The sequence below is a fragment of the Syngnathus acus genome, chromosome 24 (genome assembly GCF_901709675.1).
Source record: "Syngnathus acus chromosome 24, fSynAcu1.2, whole genome shotgun sequence".
Taxonomy (NCBI): Eukaryota; Metazoa; Chordata; class Actinopteri; order Syngnathiformes; family Syngnathidae; genus Syngnathus; species Syngnathus acus.
Window position 1 is genome coordinate 2,065,341 of NC_051108.1, and position 17,132 is coordinate 2,082,472.

General features: G+C 45.4%; 1 protein-coding gene across 2 annotated transcripts in view; it reads left to right on the forward strand.

Annotated features, from left to right (window-relative positions):
* otofa (otoferlin a) overlaps window positions 1-17,132 on the forward strand; it is a 91,356-nt gene that overhangs the window by 23,821 nt on the left and 50,403 nt on the right. For both annotated transcript variants that reach the window (XM_037244119.1, XM_037244116.1), the window contains exon 4: window positions 6,281-6,404. The gene's annotated coding sequence lies outside the window, so the exon portion shown is untranslated. The remainder of the gene's footprint in view (window positions 1-6,280; window positions 6,405-17,132) is intronic.

Below are 17,132 nucleotides of genomic sequence, written 5' to 3' on the forward strand. Positions count from 1 at the left end.
GCCATTGCGTTATTCCTTTGACCACTAGTGAGAACTTCTCCTTCTCGCCGGCGGGCGACAACAAAGAACTCGGGTTGGTCGCATCTTGTGTTCTGAGTTGTGAGAGTTAAGGCCGAGCACGCCACAACAAGCGCAGGCAGGTGGTCGTATCAAAGAAGCAGACTGGCGCTCGGCGGGAGACCCAAAGGCGGCTAATGAGATGGACCCTGCGGGATTTCAAAAAAAAAAAACAAATTAGCTTATTCTTCATGACCCGACAAAATCCACGAATTATTCCGCTCGTGTAGCAAGGCAACATTTAATTTCCGTCTCAGACTATTTACCGCGTCTTGTATTCTTTTGCGTGAGAAAGGTGACATTATGTGGAAAATGGATCATTTCAATTGGAAACAACGAGATGGGAAGTAAATTGTGTCTGTGAGCGAGCCCTTTTTGGGATTTTGCCAGATTATCCAATCGTGGGGCTAATTTAAATAATGTCACTCCCACAGTTTTGCTGACTCTGCAAAAAGCGCAGGTCCTCATTTGCCCAATTTCACGTTGGCTTATTTTTTTTTTCCAAAACGTTGCTACTGAGTGACACTCAAAGTAATACACAGTAATACTTACTAGCGGCATTTTTTGTTGCCTGTGTGCATGTTAATCATAGATAATGGGACTTTTGGCAGAGGCTGAGTGACCTTGTTTTTTTTTTTTAGTGGCGCTAATGGATGCGGCAATATAAACGCAAACACTTAGTCTGACGATGTTCCGTTTCAACGCGGCCGCGGGAGTTGACCCGTTCGTCTCGGCACCTTTCGATTCAATCCGCCAGCTTCCATTTTCTCTGTGGGGTTTTAGTTTCGCAATGTGTCTGACTTTGTGTATCTGGCAGTTATCCCTGTCCTTTAGTTAGACATCCTCACCCATCTTGAGCTGTCATTTAGCTGAGGCTAACTTGCGTATGAAAATAGCTTTTCGACGGCCCCCCCCCCCCCCCTGTACACTTTTCAAAGAGACCAAAAGAGCCTTTTTCTTTTTCTCCTTTTCTTCACCTGAGTGCACTCTGATGAAAGCCTTTTTTTCCCCCCCCCAACAATACCAGTTTTCTTCTGCAGGACTTTTGGCATTTTGACCGAGTCATAGGGGGCTTTGTAATGGACGCCGACACGTGTGCGCTGAGACAAATGAGCCTTCGAGTGTTGCGGAGAAAATGTCAACTTGTCGGCTCTTGGGCGTGTGATGATGCAAATTGTGGAAAAGTACATTGAGAAGCGCTTTGAAACTTTTTTAGGGTCATATCTTCTTTTATATCTACATGTGTATCATATAAATGATACCAATTTTATAATATATCATTTTTAATATATATAAATATTAATCAATAAAATAATACAAAATTTCACAATGGAAAAAAAATCATTGGCATATCATAGCTCCACTGACAAGCGTTCCATGCTGATCGTCATGACTACTGAAAGCAAGCTTGTTTTGCAACTGCGTACAAATCAGGCGAGGCTGTCACCGTAGCAACATGTTGCAGGATGGAAGCCGCTTCCATACCTGCACTGCTGAATCGTGATCATCCGAATGGAGTGTTTGCATGGGGGGAGGACGGGGTGGCAAATATTATTCCTCTGCATAAATCAGCGAGCTCCCTCACGAGGGTTTTAGAAAAGGCCGACAATGAGGACGATCTGCTCGGCACCACTGTAAATACAGAAGATAAAGTGATTATAGTTTTCCGCCCGTTGTTAGTCCAGCAGTGGTTCTGTTCTATCTCTTGCCCCAAGGGATTGTCGCCCGTCTGACGTTTGGACCGCGCTTTTCGAGACCCCTCCACCCCGAAATCTGTCTCCCTTCGTCCCTTTTATTATGTTGAAACTCTCCAGAGATGTCTCATCTGCTTGCAGTGACGGATGGATTTAAAAGGGTGGAGTTTCTTCCTTCCGTGATTTGACTTTAATAGACTCACGAGTATGCAAACGTACCGAATTAAATGGTCAGATCATACTTTAGTTGTCTGTAATATTAGTCGGACGCCTGTTAGCGCCGGTGTACGCTTCGTTGTTAGCATTAGCATCACACGTTACTATTCAATTTATGCTAATATGAAATGGCCACTTTTCCTGATATTTATGTTCCTGTTTATCACTCTTCTGAACCGTCACCTCAAGCTGTCTTTATTAAGATGATTTAACAGCAGTGTCCGATCTGTTTCTAATGATCTTTCATTAGATTCTACAGCCAGCACTTGAGTGTTTATGACGCCGTTAAATGGGCTTTGTTGGCGCTGTTTTGAGCACTTATTAGCCTCCGTGTCGGCGCGAGCGCTAAATCTGGATGCTGTTTGGACGCCATGAGGCAAATGGCACAGCGACGATACCGAGCGAGCGGCCGCTATCGCCCAACTTCCTTTTGATGTGAAAACAAAGTGAGCGCCAGATAGGATGTGAGGAAGAAAACACTCCCTGAGGACATGTTTATTTTTTTTTCTATTTTAATTTGAAATCTGGCTTTGTAGTGGCAAAGGAGTGAGACAATCCATCATACATGACAAACACGTTTTAAAGCGGCCCTGAAACTCTCCGGAGTGGAACTGGAAGTTCACCGGGATGCGTCAAAGCCCGCGGGACCGCGTTGCGGTTGTTCGCCTCGGCGCTTATTAGCATTGGCGTCACGCGTGACGGGACAACACGAACGCCGAGCACAAAAGCGTGAAGGAAAAGACAAAAAAAAAAGGACACACTGTGTAAGGGACCAGAACATGTTGATTCAAAGAATTATTATTTTTTTGGTCGCAGTTGGACGCCGTGTTTCAGGCTTGTTTTGTTTTCCCGCGATCGTATCGTCCTTCCTTCTCCGATCAGGCTTTGCCGAGCGCCGATCTACAGTGGCGCCCGTTTCATTTGCTTCCTCATCTCTCTTACTTGAAGTCAGTCGGCCTCGCTCCACTCTGGTCGCATACCTTATTGCAACTCCATTAGGGACCTTGCAGGAGGATGGAATAGGAATGTTCTTCAGCCCCCCCCCCCTCTTCTTCTGGCCCGAAGCACTGCCTAATGTGCTAATGGAGCCGGTGGATTCTGCCTGACCCCGCCAGTAGATTCACCATCGTCACCATCACCGTCTCGGCTCGCGTTGCTCCATTTGAAGTCTTTTTATAGCTCCTCCGAGGCAGGTCGCCGAAATGTGAAGTGTGGTTGTGGAGCGCTGGCTGGACATTTGTGGAGTATATTTGTGTTTCTAATAAATTCCGTGTGGTCCACAGTTTTCAGCCAAGCATCTTGTAGAGGGATTTTTGATGATGTCATCAATATGACATCTAGATTTGAATCATGTCATTTAGGGGCCACATGTTTGGTAAAGCAGGAGAGAATATCACAAGGTAGATTTTCAAGCATATCTAACACCAGCTGCTGTAGGTCAAAGGTCAACATCAAGCAGCTAAAAGGTGATATTTGTCTGAAAAGCAGAGAGCGTGACAGTCGAGCACGCGTGGAAACATCTCGCCCGTCCGTCCTCTTGGCAGTGTCGACAGCGAAGCTGACAGACACATCACAGGAACTTTTTTTCCCGCTCGCTCCGCCTCGCTATGCGGCAAGCGAGGCTTTAAAACGGCGACTGAAGTCAGCCGCAGAGGGCGGAAAAGCACGTTGAAAGCGCGCCGATTGTTTCCTTTGAATCCGCCGCACCAAAGACCACCGGCGCCTTCCCGAAGGGCTGCGACTGGCGATAATGTCGACGCCGATGCGGCTCTCCAGCCGACGACGATGCGGCTCTCCAGCCGACGACGATGCGGCTCTCCAGCCGACGACGGCTATTACACCCATCTACGGCTTCTTATTATACATTTCAAAATCCATCTCCCCAAAAAAAAAAGTCTCAGCTGCACGCCGACATTAGTATGCGGGAAGCCGGGGGAATAATCTCGTGCTTGGCATGCGGCCTAGCGACAGATTCCGTTGCAATCTGTAAGGACTCAGATGTCATTCGAAAACGCAAACAAACACAATTGAAAGCATCTCCACCTTGGCAGGAAGTCAGCATGCGATCAATTGCGGCGCTTTGTTGATTGGAATTACGATTGTGTCGTCGATTTTGCTCGTCGATTTGCTTTCTTAGCAATTCTCTTGTCCTATGAAGTCAGAATTTCATCGTAAATATTTGGATTCGAAAGCTCCTGCGAGGATGGGAGCAGGTGCTTGTGCTAATTTATGCGTCATTTTTTTTGGGTCGGTATTTCTCCGCGGCTTTGTTTGCCTTGTCCGCACATCATTTGCATTATTCAAAGACAAATCCATTTTCAAGCAGAATTTGCTTATAACTCATCCACTGAAAGACAAATAGCATCTCATATTTGAATAAGATGTGTTTGGTTGAGAGGAAGCGCAATGCACGCCCGGGGTCACTTTGACCCAAGCTGTGCAATTACACCTTCCACTCATTTCTGGCACCAGATATTGTCCTATAAAACTGAAAAACTAGAATAAATGAAGTAAACCGTTTGATGGCCTCTTGCTTGCTCTCAGGCTTGTTCTGCTGTTCTTATTTGAATTTCAAATTTAAAACAGCCCACCTATCATATTTGTCAGCGTTCTCTTTGTCTTTCATGAAGTTCTAACTGTCTGCTCTTTTAGCGATAAGCCACCAATGGAGAAAAAGTCCAGTTTTTTTTTTTTTTTTTTTGGACACAGAAGCCTTTCAAATAGACAGCTTATGTGCAAAAGTATTGCAGCGGCCTTCAAAGACCTAATCTGAGCATGGGCTCCTTTCTGTTCGTACAAAAATGACTTCCACAATGCAACTTAGTTAAACGGAAGGAACGGAGACATTGTGCCGCGTTTTTTTTTTTTTTTTTTTTTTTTTTTTCCCAGGGCGAATTCAGATGAAATGCTCAAAGGAGGAAAACAACTTTCTGTCAGCTTTGACTTAATGATGACGGAGAAGGTTGCTCCCTTTAGAAACGGGCCGACGTCTTTTCTTCTGTCTCGCTTTGTACTTGCATTTTCCACACTGGTTGCCTTAAAATTCACCTCAACAAAATGTTGTTCATAAAATATCATTTGTGCTGCTCTTACAATCATTTACGCTTACTTGGCAGCACTTTTGAACAGGTTTTATTTTTGTGGCAGGACTCGGGAGACAAAAAAAACAATTCTACAAATGAATTGTCCCACAGTTGGCGAGTTTTGCATTCTCTATGCAGGTAGCAGCTCGCGCATGTAATATTCCGCTTCTTAATTTTCCACTGGGGTAACTTCATGAAGCCACTCATTATGAATTGTTTTGAGCTGAGGAAATAACTAGCTGGAGGTAGCGCTTGGTCTTCCCTGTAAAACCAAACGGCATAAATTGAAGCACTGTGTTAGCCCGTTCGATACCTGACTTAACTGACGCAACTCCCCGCACACTTTGACCGCCATTGAAGTGGAGAAAGTGGAAAGGGCAGAAAAAAAAAGAAAAAGTGTGAGCTGCATTCTGATTGGAAAAATCCAACCAGTGTGCCCGCTTTCTCTTTTTTTGTGTGTGTTAATACTTATAAAAGGCTACAAGCTGGAAAGCTAATGTCAGCATGACACAAAATTATTTACACAAAAAACTGAATAATTATTTGAAAAATATGAGCATGAAATCAATAGTTGTATTATCCCCAGCCTGAGTTGCATCATGACTTCATCCAACCCTCGTCGGCAAAGTGCTAAATTATAACCAGACTGCGCTGTAACCCTCGTGGTCATTGGCCCCCACTGGCCACCTCATAGCTCCGTCCCTGCTGTATAAAAATATTTGAAGCCCGAGCTAATGTTGTGGCTTGCAGCTTGTGGCTTCTTCTGCTTGTAGTATTTCATCATCATGTGAGTCCCTCTCGTAGTCGGTATGAGAGGCAAAACATGTATTGATCCACCCAGTGCTGTCTTTCTCTTCACGTTGAGTCGACTTGTGCTTCTATGTTGTGTACAATATGATCTTTAATTCTGAACATTATTTTGTCTCTGGGTATGGAGCTCTGCATACTGTAATGTAAAATATATTTTTTAAAAAGCTGCTGTTTTGGTTAGCAATCTCGTTTCAAGGGGTGGAATCATTTGTATTGTTACCAAGACGAAGAGGCACACTCATGGAAGCCAGCAGTTCCAAAGAGCCTCGCGGTGGATTGACTTTATTTTCTAAATGTATCTGATGAAATATGTAAAGATCACTTTGCACATTTTGCTTGAGCGAGCGCCTCAGACAAAGAAAACTACTCTGTGTGTCGCTATGTCTGTGCGCTAACACCCTCGCTCTGGTGCGTTTGCAGCTTTCACGGTTGGTCGGCGCTTACGGGTCGAGCCCGGCGTCCATTTTCTGACGTTCCAGCTGGTGCCCGCCGGTGCGTGAGCGGGGGCAGGTGAGCGGACGCCAGCCCGGACAAATCGCAGCAGGTAGGCATTACCTTGCATGGCGGCGGCCACGTGGGCGCACTGATGCCAAATGTTGTCTATTCCACACTTGGACAGAATGAAAAATAGCAGCAAATAGCTCACTGACACACTCCTGCAGCTTTATCCTATGACACTGTACGGAGACATCATGTTTTGTTTTGTTCCTGCCACTGGTATGATTTAGCATTCAAGATTATGTTATGATTTTATAAAACATGACTATTGCAGATAAAATTGCATTTCAAGCAAAGTTACGACAGATGTCAAAAAGTCTTAATATTACACACCAAAATTGTAGCATAAATAGATTTTTAAAGAAAAATCCGGAACCAACTTTCTATGAAAATACAATATTTAGCCAGGAAAAAAGTTGTGCAAAAATCTTTTAAAAATAGTTTAAATATTAGAAATATATAAGAATATTATTTGGTTTTTTTTTACAAGAGAAGAAAATCCAATTATTTTGATAATAGTTACACTATTCCAAAAATATCTCTTCAAAAATCTTCCTTGCATCTGTATGCCCTCACTCATCCGTGACCCAACTCTCGTATTAAATCATATTCGAATGTTCATCTCGCATCGCTCCCATTCTCTTTTGTAGCTGATTACCGCTTTTCAAAAATTCCACATAATCACCGTGCTGATTAGAATTGAATATGGAGAAAATTGCACGTGAGTGAAGACTAATGACGTGGGCGTGATACAGGCCGCGAGCATTGCCAGCACAATACGAGAGCCTCGTCTCTTTTCATTCATAGTCACGTTGCAACTCTTACACGGCCGCAATCGGCATCATCGGCAAACATCGCGTGCGTGTTGCTCAGATAATGTCAACGTCTATAAATAACGGAGCCGTCCTGCGGAAAGATAACCCGGCGATGATGATGATGTTGTCGGTATCCTAGCAACGCAAGATGTCTTTGATTCTTTCCTAATTGGAGCGGATGCGGCTTCGCCGCGAGACGAGCGAGCCTCTCCGCCGCGTTTGTGCGCGCGTGTCCAACGAGATGCAAGCTGAGAGGAGGCGGCCAGCGAGACGAGGCCACCGAAAAGCACGAGCTGCCGTGCGGGCGAGAGATTAAGTAAGGACTTGAAGTGTCTTGACCCCAGCCGCTCTGCGTCGTAGCGCCTCTTTGAAAGACTTTTAGTTTCTCAGCAAGTCGTGAAAAGTTGCATCTGTATTTATATTCAAATGTTATATATATGCTGAACATTGAGGTTGTCTTCTGACATTGTGCAAGGTTTCAAATACTCATCAGACTTTTCCTCCTGATTGCTTCCCGGGAGACTAATTTGCCGATAACGTCTCATTCTTCCCTCTCACTCCGATTATCTGGATTATTGATCTTTTTTTTTTCCCCCCGCCGGTATCAGATTAGAGTCTTAGTACTGAGACACCACGACGCTTTGTCGGTGACCTCTCCGTCCTCTCGCGGGAGAATCCGCGCAAATCTTATTTCTATGGCAACGTGAGGTGATTCTTTTATTTTTATTTCTCGTCTCACCCTGTCTACCATCTGTCTCTCTGTTTATTTATTTGCCTTTTAGGTGGAGGTTGGCATTGCACCAAACAGCTTCTACTTGTTTACGTGAATTATTCATTTTTCCCTCCCCCCCTCCCCACTTGTTGTCGTTGTTAATGCTTGTAAGCAGGTAGTCATTTGGCCCTGTCTCAGTCTCGCAAGCCTTTTCTGGGCATGGAGCCTGATGAATGCTCGAATAAGAGGATGGAGCTGTGTTTTTTTTTTTTTTTTTAAACGTGCACACGTGCTCATTTGGCAGTGGCTGCGCCTCTCTTATGCAACGCTGCGGGATATTAAAGTAGTCACAATTAGAAACCGCTTTTGTGTGAAAGCGAGCGGTAAACATTTGATGTGGATTCAGTCTTTTCTTCCACCTTTACTTGTGGCTTTTTTTTTTTTTTTTTTTGAGTTTGACTTCATCAGTATGCTGGCTCTTTGCTATTCTTGAGCAAATACACACAGTTGGCCAGACTGCACAAGCTGGTGAAATGGAATTAGCTTCTTTTCAGACGAATGTCCCGTCTTCTCAAATTTAAAAGGCGCTCTTTTAAAACGGCTGCTATTATGTCCCCCCCCTCCCTTAATGCTTACGTTTATGTTGATGATTTGAGTTGAAGTTAGAGGAGAGCGCTCGGTTGTGCAACACAAGCACCTAGCTGCTCGCCAAGACTTATCGCTTGTGTGAAGTGAGGACAGCTCGCCGTCCTCGATTCATCATGATGTCCAAATACAATTGTGGCATCGGGATCGAGTACGCCATTTATTACGCGGTGCGGGCCTCGTTTGTTCCTCCCTCGCCTCGCATCCCACGGGCCTTGTAGTCACAAACTCCCAGCTCTGGCACAAACAAATCGGCACGTTTTTGTCGCGGTGCTTGTAATGATCACCTCGTCTAGCACCTTAGGGATGCAAGGTTGAAAAGTCGGGGGCACAGTTTTTTCCTTTTCTGTCCAGGAAGGAGGAGGAATTTTTTTTAAATATAATCAAATAAAAAAATAAAATTAAATATAATCAAATATAATCAAATACAAAATATTTTTTCCAATTGAGGTTAACATAAAAACAAATCGAATTGCATATTATGTATTTAAAGCAAACATGTAGCTTCGTCAAGTCCGCCGAGCTTGATGCTAATAAACAATACAAAATGAAAAATGGAGAAAAGAAACGTGTGCACGACCATTCTTTCAATCCACTTTGCCTCACTCGCCTGCTCTTGACTTCCAATAAGCCCGCCATCAGTCATCCATCGTCGGATAAACACGTCGTCTCTTCCCTCCTCTCGGCATCCAAACATGACAGATATAAATGGAATCGTCAGACGAGATGCAGCTTTCCCCGGGTCCTCGGGACCTGATTTTCCACCGGGGCCTCATCTCTCACCCTCGTGTCCTCAATTAAATCTTCTCCAGCATGTTCCCAGATGGTCCCCATGCTGCAAAAGACGGACATGTGTGTTCACAGCGGGCTACCTGGCCGCTAAACGGGGCTACGCTAACTTGTTTGTGTTTTGGGCTAATTGTCGGGCCACGCTGGCAAACTGCAATTTTTTTTTTTGTGTCAACACCGCCAAATGATTTACAAGTTCATCAGTCTCCGAATGAGTTCAACTTGTATTTCAAGGCGCTATAATTTTTCATTTGAATGTCCTTATCGTCGTGGCAACCCAATTGCTTTGAACCCCCACCATGAAAATTCACACCGCCGACACCAATACAGCTCTTTCCTGTTCAGACTTAAAAAAAAAAAAAAAGTCATGTAATGTTCTCATCGAGCACCACAAGTCCCAGAAGAGGCCGGATGACAAAATGTCAGAATTCAATCGTAGAAATTGCTCTTTTATTTCCCTGGAGGCGCAAACCTCAATCACTTCGCCTACAGAAGAATTTTTACTGCAGCTCGCTCACAAAGTCGACTTTACCGTCTTGTTTAACCAGAACCGGGACGAGCGCAACTTAGATCAGCGGGGACTCGGCAGCTCGCCTTTTAGAAATTCTGTTTCCGCCACTTATCTTGGGACGGCAGCTTCACTCATCAGCGGTCCATAAAAGCAGAGTACGTTGCCACCGTGGACAACGTGGGCCTTTTATGTCAAGCATTTAAGCCAAATTGCCTCAGCGGCATTGGAGTAGCTGGCAGTAGCTTCATTTCCACCGGAATTTCTCACTCAAGAGAAAAGTTAGCTGCCGGTAGTCTCCACGCCGTATCGCTTTGATGAAGAGAAATTGCCGCTGTCGACTAGCGTTAGCCGCGTCCCGCTGTGAAATCCATCATATTGCGTGGAGGTAATTACGCAGAGATAATTGCATTGTGTACACAGCGTTGACGCTTTTGCTAATGCGTGTTTGTGTTTCTTATGCTAGCAGGAATAACCTTGTCTTGGCCATGTCTCTTCATAAAGCGTGAGCGCGTGTCAACAAATTAGGCCAGTGACTGATGGCCAAAAAAATGATGGCGAGACCGTGTGAGGTGTTCATTGCTACTGCTCTGAAAATCAATTTTGGGAATGTGTTGTTGACTGTGCTGGGCTTAAATGCCATCTGCTCTTAGGGTACTTTATATTTTCCCCCGTTGGCTCCCCTGCTGGATCTCTTTCCTCCTTCCGTTCTCTGGAGATGATATGGCCCATTTTAGTTCAGGAAATGGAGTCTTGGTAATGTCAGCCCCTCCCTCCCTCCTGCATTGCGGGTTTGACATCATGAGTAGGCATCATATCCATAATGGGATTCTATAGTCCGGGGAAGGAGTTCAATATTCTGACAATCCAAGCGATGGAGGACAGTCATGTTTTGTACCTTAGTGTTGACATTTTTCGGAGAATATTTGTTGATCTATTTATAGCACAGAGTTTAGAGGGGTGTGAAACTAATTCGGGCCGCATCAAAGTCTGTTAGTGAAGACAACTTGTAATTTTAGTCTTGACACAAGGTCGATGCAGAATTTGTCTTGGCGGGCCAAACATAATTACACAGTGGGCCAAATTTGGCCCCCGGGCCAGAATTTGACACCCCTGGGTTACAGTATCACATTTCAGATGATTTAAATGGGTTCGGAGCGGCATGGTGATGAAACCTGCCGTGCTAGTCCTTCATTATGTTTTTGCGCCAGGCGAGCTACAGATGAGCGGTGACACGCGACAAATGTTCCGCCGCTGACCGCAACGTTGAGGTCATCGCTAGGCAACAGGCGCACCTAATGAACGTGATCGCATTTGAATGGGTCGGCGTCGGGTCCTCGACTCGGACACGTGTTTAACCTCCGCTCACCCTGCCGCCGCTCATTAAGTCCTCCCCAGGGGGTCCTCGCGAGGAGAAAAGTCTTGACACCTGGTCATTAAAATTTCCCCGTGGAAAGCGGTCAGGAGTGAGGTCGGGGTGAAAGGGACAAAGCCAGGCTAACACTTTGTCTTAAACGACTGGACAGAAATCCTGCAAACTTGATCCGGTATTTATTTGCCTGTGACTTTGACGGGTTAAGTGTCAGGTCACTGCTAGTTTTTTTTTTTTTTTTGTCGACAGGTGCTGTCAGAATCTGCTAAATTGCCATATTAGAGTTCATTAAAAATAATGACCCCTGACCTTTTGCCTTTTTGCCCTTCAGGCCAGCAATCACTGATGCCTCAAATTGTTTGGATATCTTCTCGACGTTGCCATTTCAGCAAGACGTTAAAGGAAAAATAGAAATGTCAAGTGCTTTGTCAGAATCGTCGAGCGGAATGGGACTTTTTATTGATTTATTTCTTGGCGGAGTTTGCGTTCACCCAATTTCATTATCATTTAAATGAGATCGCTTAGCACACATCAATGGTTACTTTGACTTTATCTTCCTCCTCGACGGGACTCTACCCGTTGCTCGCCCGATTCGCTGCCGGGCTTATTTTCATCCAGCGGCGGAACGGAAAACGCTGAAATTAATCACATAATTTTCCCACCTATGTCGCTTGTACACGCTTGGAAAGCAACACAAGAGACAAAAAGATAAGAAACAAAGTGCGTGCTTGAGTCTCCTCCCGGAATCATTTCTCACCTGCCTAAGCCCCACTTCTCTTCTTTTTTTTTTTTTTTTTACCGCCGAAAGCGTTGAAATGCCACCAAGCTGTGAAGAGCTCCGTAATTCCATTTCAGAGGTGATTGGAGCGGCGCATCTGCAAGGCCTCCATACCTGATGCAGCAGACACTCAAGTGACAAAGGACGTTTTCCGCTCGCCGCTTTATGACCCCCCCCCCCCCCCCCCCTCGTTTTCCCTCTCCCGGGGTGCTTAAATGTGAGGAGGCTCCTCCCGATGTGCCGCTTTCAACGTGACAAATGTCTTGCATTTCATTGTTTCAACGTGGCCCCCAACCTGCGCTTTATTATTTGGAGATGGAACATCACGTCTGCTTTTTATAGTCACATCATAAGAAAGTCTCATTCTAGCTTCCATTTCTAAAGAAAGAACAAATGTTTCGCTGAGTACAGCCACATCGGCTCTTTGTCTGCTTTAAGCGGCTGAGCTGAGATTTCTTTTTTTTTTTTGTCCATTCAGAGAAAAGACTTTTGCGTCATCGGTCTCGTACCCAAGGTATTTGCCAAGTGAGAACAAAGAGAAGAAGGAACATTGAATACTCCACGGAGCGTATTATGAAGCAAATGGAGGAGTCGCTGTAAATTACCAGTAATTCGTGTCAGAGGATATAAATCACTGGAATCAATGTCAAGGAGGAGATAGACGCCATCACGCGCCGTCAACATGGTCGGCTGGTAATGGATTGGCGAGCGGACGATTGCTCACGCGTTATTAAAGTTGAAGAATACGCCAGGAGAAGATGATAAGGACACATCGGCAACCTTGATGGGGAAACTTAAGCAAAAAAAATCATAGACTAAAGCCGAATCTCACCTGAAAGTCCGGGGAAATGAATTAGAAGGGGGCGAAAAGGGCCGCGATCCCATTCGGAATTCTACACGCCGGAGATAAAGGGAATCGCATTAGGGGTAAACGTCGAGTCAGCGCTTTGCGGCAGAGAGCCGTGAAGGGAGCGGGTCAGCCTGGGAGGTCAGCGAGGAGATAATGCTCCCTTTGATGGCGACGCTCCAAATGTGTGTAACGGGATAGCACGAGCGCCGTTATCTAAATCGCGAGGGGGGGGGGGCTGAGTTGGATCGGGGCGGGGTGATAGCAGGGTCACATCGGAAACAGCGTTACGCAGAAGAACTTGCCGATAACGTGCTTCAAAGACAGCTTTGATGATCTCGGGGAAAATCGGACTGGACACACTCGGTAAAAATCCAGATGGTATATGTGTCCTTTTTATTTCTGCCAATTTTAATAACTTGACACAATGGGAAAGACAGAGTAAGAAAGAGCCGTGTCGAGGTGGAAGAGAAGGTAGAAGGACTCCAGACAATTTTAGTAACATGTAAAAGTAAAAAAAAGAAAAATTATTACCTATTCATGGGCGGCTATAAAAAAAAAAAAAAGAGCAACTGCTGTTCACAGCAAAAGTGAACCACCTTCAAAATGACAAGATGACATTCAAGATGGGCAGAATTATCTTTTAATTAGGCGTCATCATATTTTAGTAGGAAAAATGGGAACCCCTTGATGGATAACAAATATTTTTGGGATTATTATGTTGTATTCCAAAGGCTGAAAATGTGATAATTTTTCAATTTTCACATCCATCAAGCGGCGCAGTCAGCTTTAAACAAAGTCCGAGGAACGTCACCTCCTTGGCTTTTCCTCTCGTTTCATCTCCTTTCCACTCCCGCCCAGTTTATCTTCCCTCTGTGGGTTTCTCTTTTAATTACCGTCCCCGCTTTACTTGCCGTCAAACAGAAACAATTAAACGAGGAGTGCTTTTAAAGCCATTCCATGCGACTAATGAAAGGATGGCGACGGAAAAGTTCAGCGGGAGGATTTAATTGGGTTTGGGAGGATTGGACGCTTGGTTGGAGGTGCCTTTCCGTGTCGTGCATTAACAACGTCGGCGCTTAGAAGCCATTAGCGTCCCCGGAAGGTGCAATTTACGTACATTGATGCAACCCATAGAAGTCAACGTATCGCTTCCCAGGACCCAAAAAGGTCGTCACAGATATTTTATTCAGACGCCTGGGGAGAAAATGGATGTGCTTGTAAAAAAAAAAAAAGAAAATCTAAGTCCTAATTTGCTTTTTTTTTTTTTTTTAGCCATGATGAAAACATAAGCTCCTTAAGGGACGGAGCAAGACGGCTAAAAGTCAAATGGATTCTGCGCGGTTTGTCAGTCGCCATGGTTACACCAAGCAGAGGCGTCATCAATGATGCTAAAGGAATGTTGCGAGAAATAGGGAGTGAAAGGGAGCGCCGGTGAACGGGGAAAGGTTGTGATGTAAATAGGATTGGCTCGGAGGGGATTGTAAGCATTTGGAAATTAGGATATAGAGCGCGGGTATTTCCGTGATAGACAAAAAATCTGTTTATAAGGGAGGGATCGTAAACTAGAGGCGGAAAAGTCTGATTACGTCGATATTCTCTGACAATACATCTCGGACTGTAAAAAAAAAACAAGAAAAGAAAGAAAAGCGAAATGCTGCTGCCTCTTACAGGCCAAACGACTTGGAAGCTGCTCCTTCCAGTACATAAGATGGCAGTCGAAAAAAAAGAAAAAATCAGGCAGTGAAGAAAGAAACGGAAGTGTTAGCTTTGTTGCATTTATGTTAATTTTGCTCCTGATACCGCGGCGCCACGGCAACAGAGTCGCTGTCAACGACAAAAAACAATAACAAAAAAATGTTCCCCTGTAAAGATAGCTAGTATCACACAACTCTAAATATATCCACTTGTATTTTCTTCTTTGCTGCTTTAATCCCAGCGGTGACGCTAGCATAAACACACCGAAACGAGTCGTTTGACGAGTAGTTACTTTAGCTTTGTTGAACGCGCTACTAGACTCGACACGGATCAGTGAAAATCCACAACATGGAGGGATGAAAAAAAAAAGTCAAATCCCGCTCCGCTAACCACTCCACGTTTCAATTGTTCAATTTTAAACACTGTTCCGAACAGCCGAAAAGCAAGCCACTCACCCCCGTCCGTCCCCCTTGCGGAAACATGCCAGAGCGGTCGATTACGGCCTCCTCGACTACTCCGATCGAGCGGAATGAACAATAAAGACGAAGCGGAAGAGTTTGCTCGTGCTGCTTTCCAGCTAAAACGGATGAAAGAGCACAGTAGGAGACGGGCGGGAGCGCTCTGTCGGGAATCCGTCCTGAATTATTCCACGAGTGAGAGCGGGAAGGCCTGAAGCTGTTTTGGCTGCTGAGGAAAAACTCTCGGCCCCGGGGTCGGAGAGCGGCCGCCAAGCATGTGGCGGCAAGCGCAATCCATATATCGAAATCAACCACACAATGATGGCGGCGTGCTAGCAAAGAAGTGGACACACGCAGTTAGCTGATTGTTTGATAAGCGCGCTTTTGTAGCTAGCAATGTTAATTATTTATTATAATTATAATAATTATTAAGGAGCGAATACCGTTCGGTCGACGGTATCGTCATCATCCACGCCGACGTCTACATTAGTCCGGCCCAAACATGCAGTTGCGTAATCGGAAGCAACCTCAGCACGCTGCGACGAGTTCGTAGGCAAGATGTCAGTTAATTGGCTCCAGTTTGGGCCCTTATCGGCGTATTACTTTCACGGATAACTCGGAACTAATTAATCAGGGCAATGGCGGGAAGGGACGGGATTTGCTTCTCTCTCAATTTCTCCTCAAAGGGAGAGGTCGGAGAAACGGGAACGATGTAGTCTTTGGAGTATTTCTTGATTGGGGAGGCCGCATGGTACACGCGTAATCTGTTTTTGTTTGAACGATTGAAGATGCTCGGCAGGATGTCAATTTCATTGAAGTCCCTGAACAATTCTGCCCGTGCTCAAATAATTGCTATGATACAATCGCAGCATTTCATCTAATAAGGCCCGGGGAAATTCCGACGGAGCGCCGCTTCTCTACGTCCTTTCATTCATGGGGAGGAAATGAGCTCAAAGTCCCAAAATTAAGAGAATTTAGTCCCATTTTACGAGAAAAGCTCTGACTAATAATTCATTGAGAGTTGCTACATTTGACACGCTAACATGTTTGCTAACAACCAGGGAGTGCGACGCAAAAAGATTTCTGCTAAATGTAAATTCAGGTCAAAAGACTCTATGGCCTCGTCTCACTTTTGCGGTGACATGCGGAGGAATAACTCATGCAAAAACCGTCTCGGTAAACAGCCCGTGGGTGGTGCGGGTATTAGAGGAGATTATGCAGGTGGTGCCCTGCGGGGCTAACTGGCCGCCATTAGCATCATATACGCGTTCTGCCGGCTTTGAGGCGCAGGCGGCATGATGCTCCTAAGCCGTGCACCCGGGACCCCTGACGCTCGGCTCCAGATGCGCACCGCCGCTAAGCCCGCCGACATCGGCGGCGAGAGCTCCTTCCAATCAAGGCTTCATTTGGAAAAAAACGTCGGTCGGTCGCACCGTAACGATTTATCTGCCAATTTACGGCGAGATCCCTGAAAGTGTTTTGTTGGAAATAGAGACACACCGGGGCGTCTTTTCGACAAGCCCTTGCGTTTAATTCCGCGTGTTCATCGGATGAAACGCCGCACGTCGAGCGAGGCCGATCCAAACCGCCCACTTTGGGGATTCGGCTCCATCAAAGAGCGGCGCTTGTTTGTGCTAAAACGCTGCAACGTGAATTATTCTGGGGTATCAAATACTTGAATATAATCCTGTCGCCGTGCCTCGCTGGCAAATATGTTTGCACAAAAACAAAAGAAGGAAAAGAAGCTTTTCCATGGCGGCGCATTGATTGCCAATTAGAGTGGTTCTGGTTTTTGGGAACAAGTATTGACGCCCCAGCTCTCGCTGCATCTTTGTATGCTACTTTTTGATTTGCCGTGCCACCGGAGATAGAGCCGTCTCCCAAATTGTTTCCTAACAAGAAGCTACTTTTTGAATGTAAATTGGCGACCGGATTGATCCACCGCCTGTGCATCCGAGCGCTCCGTCAAATCCGGGATCAATGTATCGACTTGCCGGGGAGCTTCGAACTCTCCTGGAATCATAAAGATATTAATCTCTTTCTCGTCAATTGACTGGCGGAATCAACCGACGCGTTAGTTTGCCGTTTGCGTCGGAATCGACGGCAGCTTTTTGTGCTGAGTCACATCCCGCCGGCTGCAGCGAAGAAGATG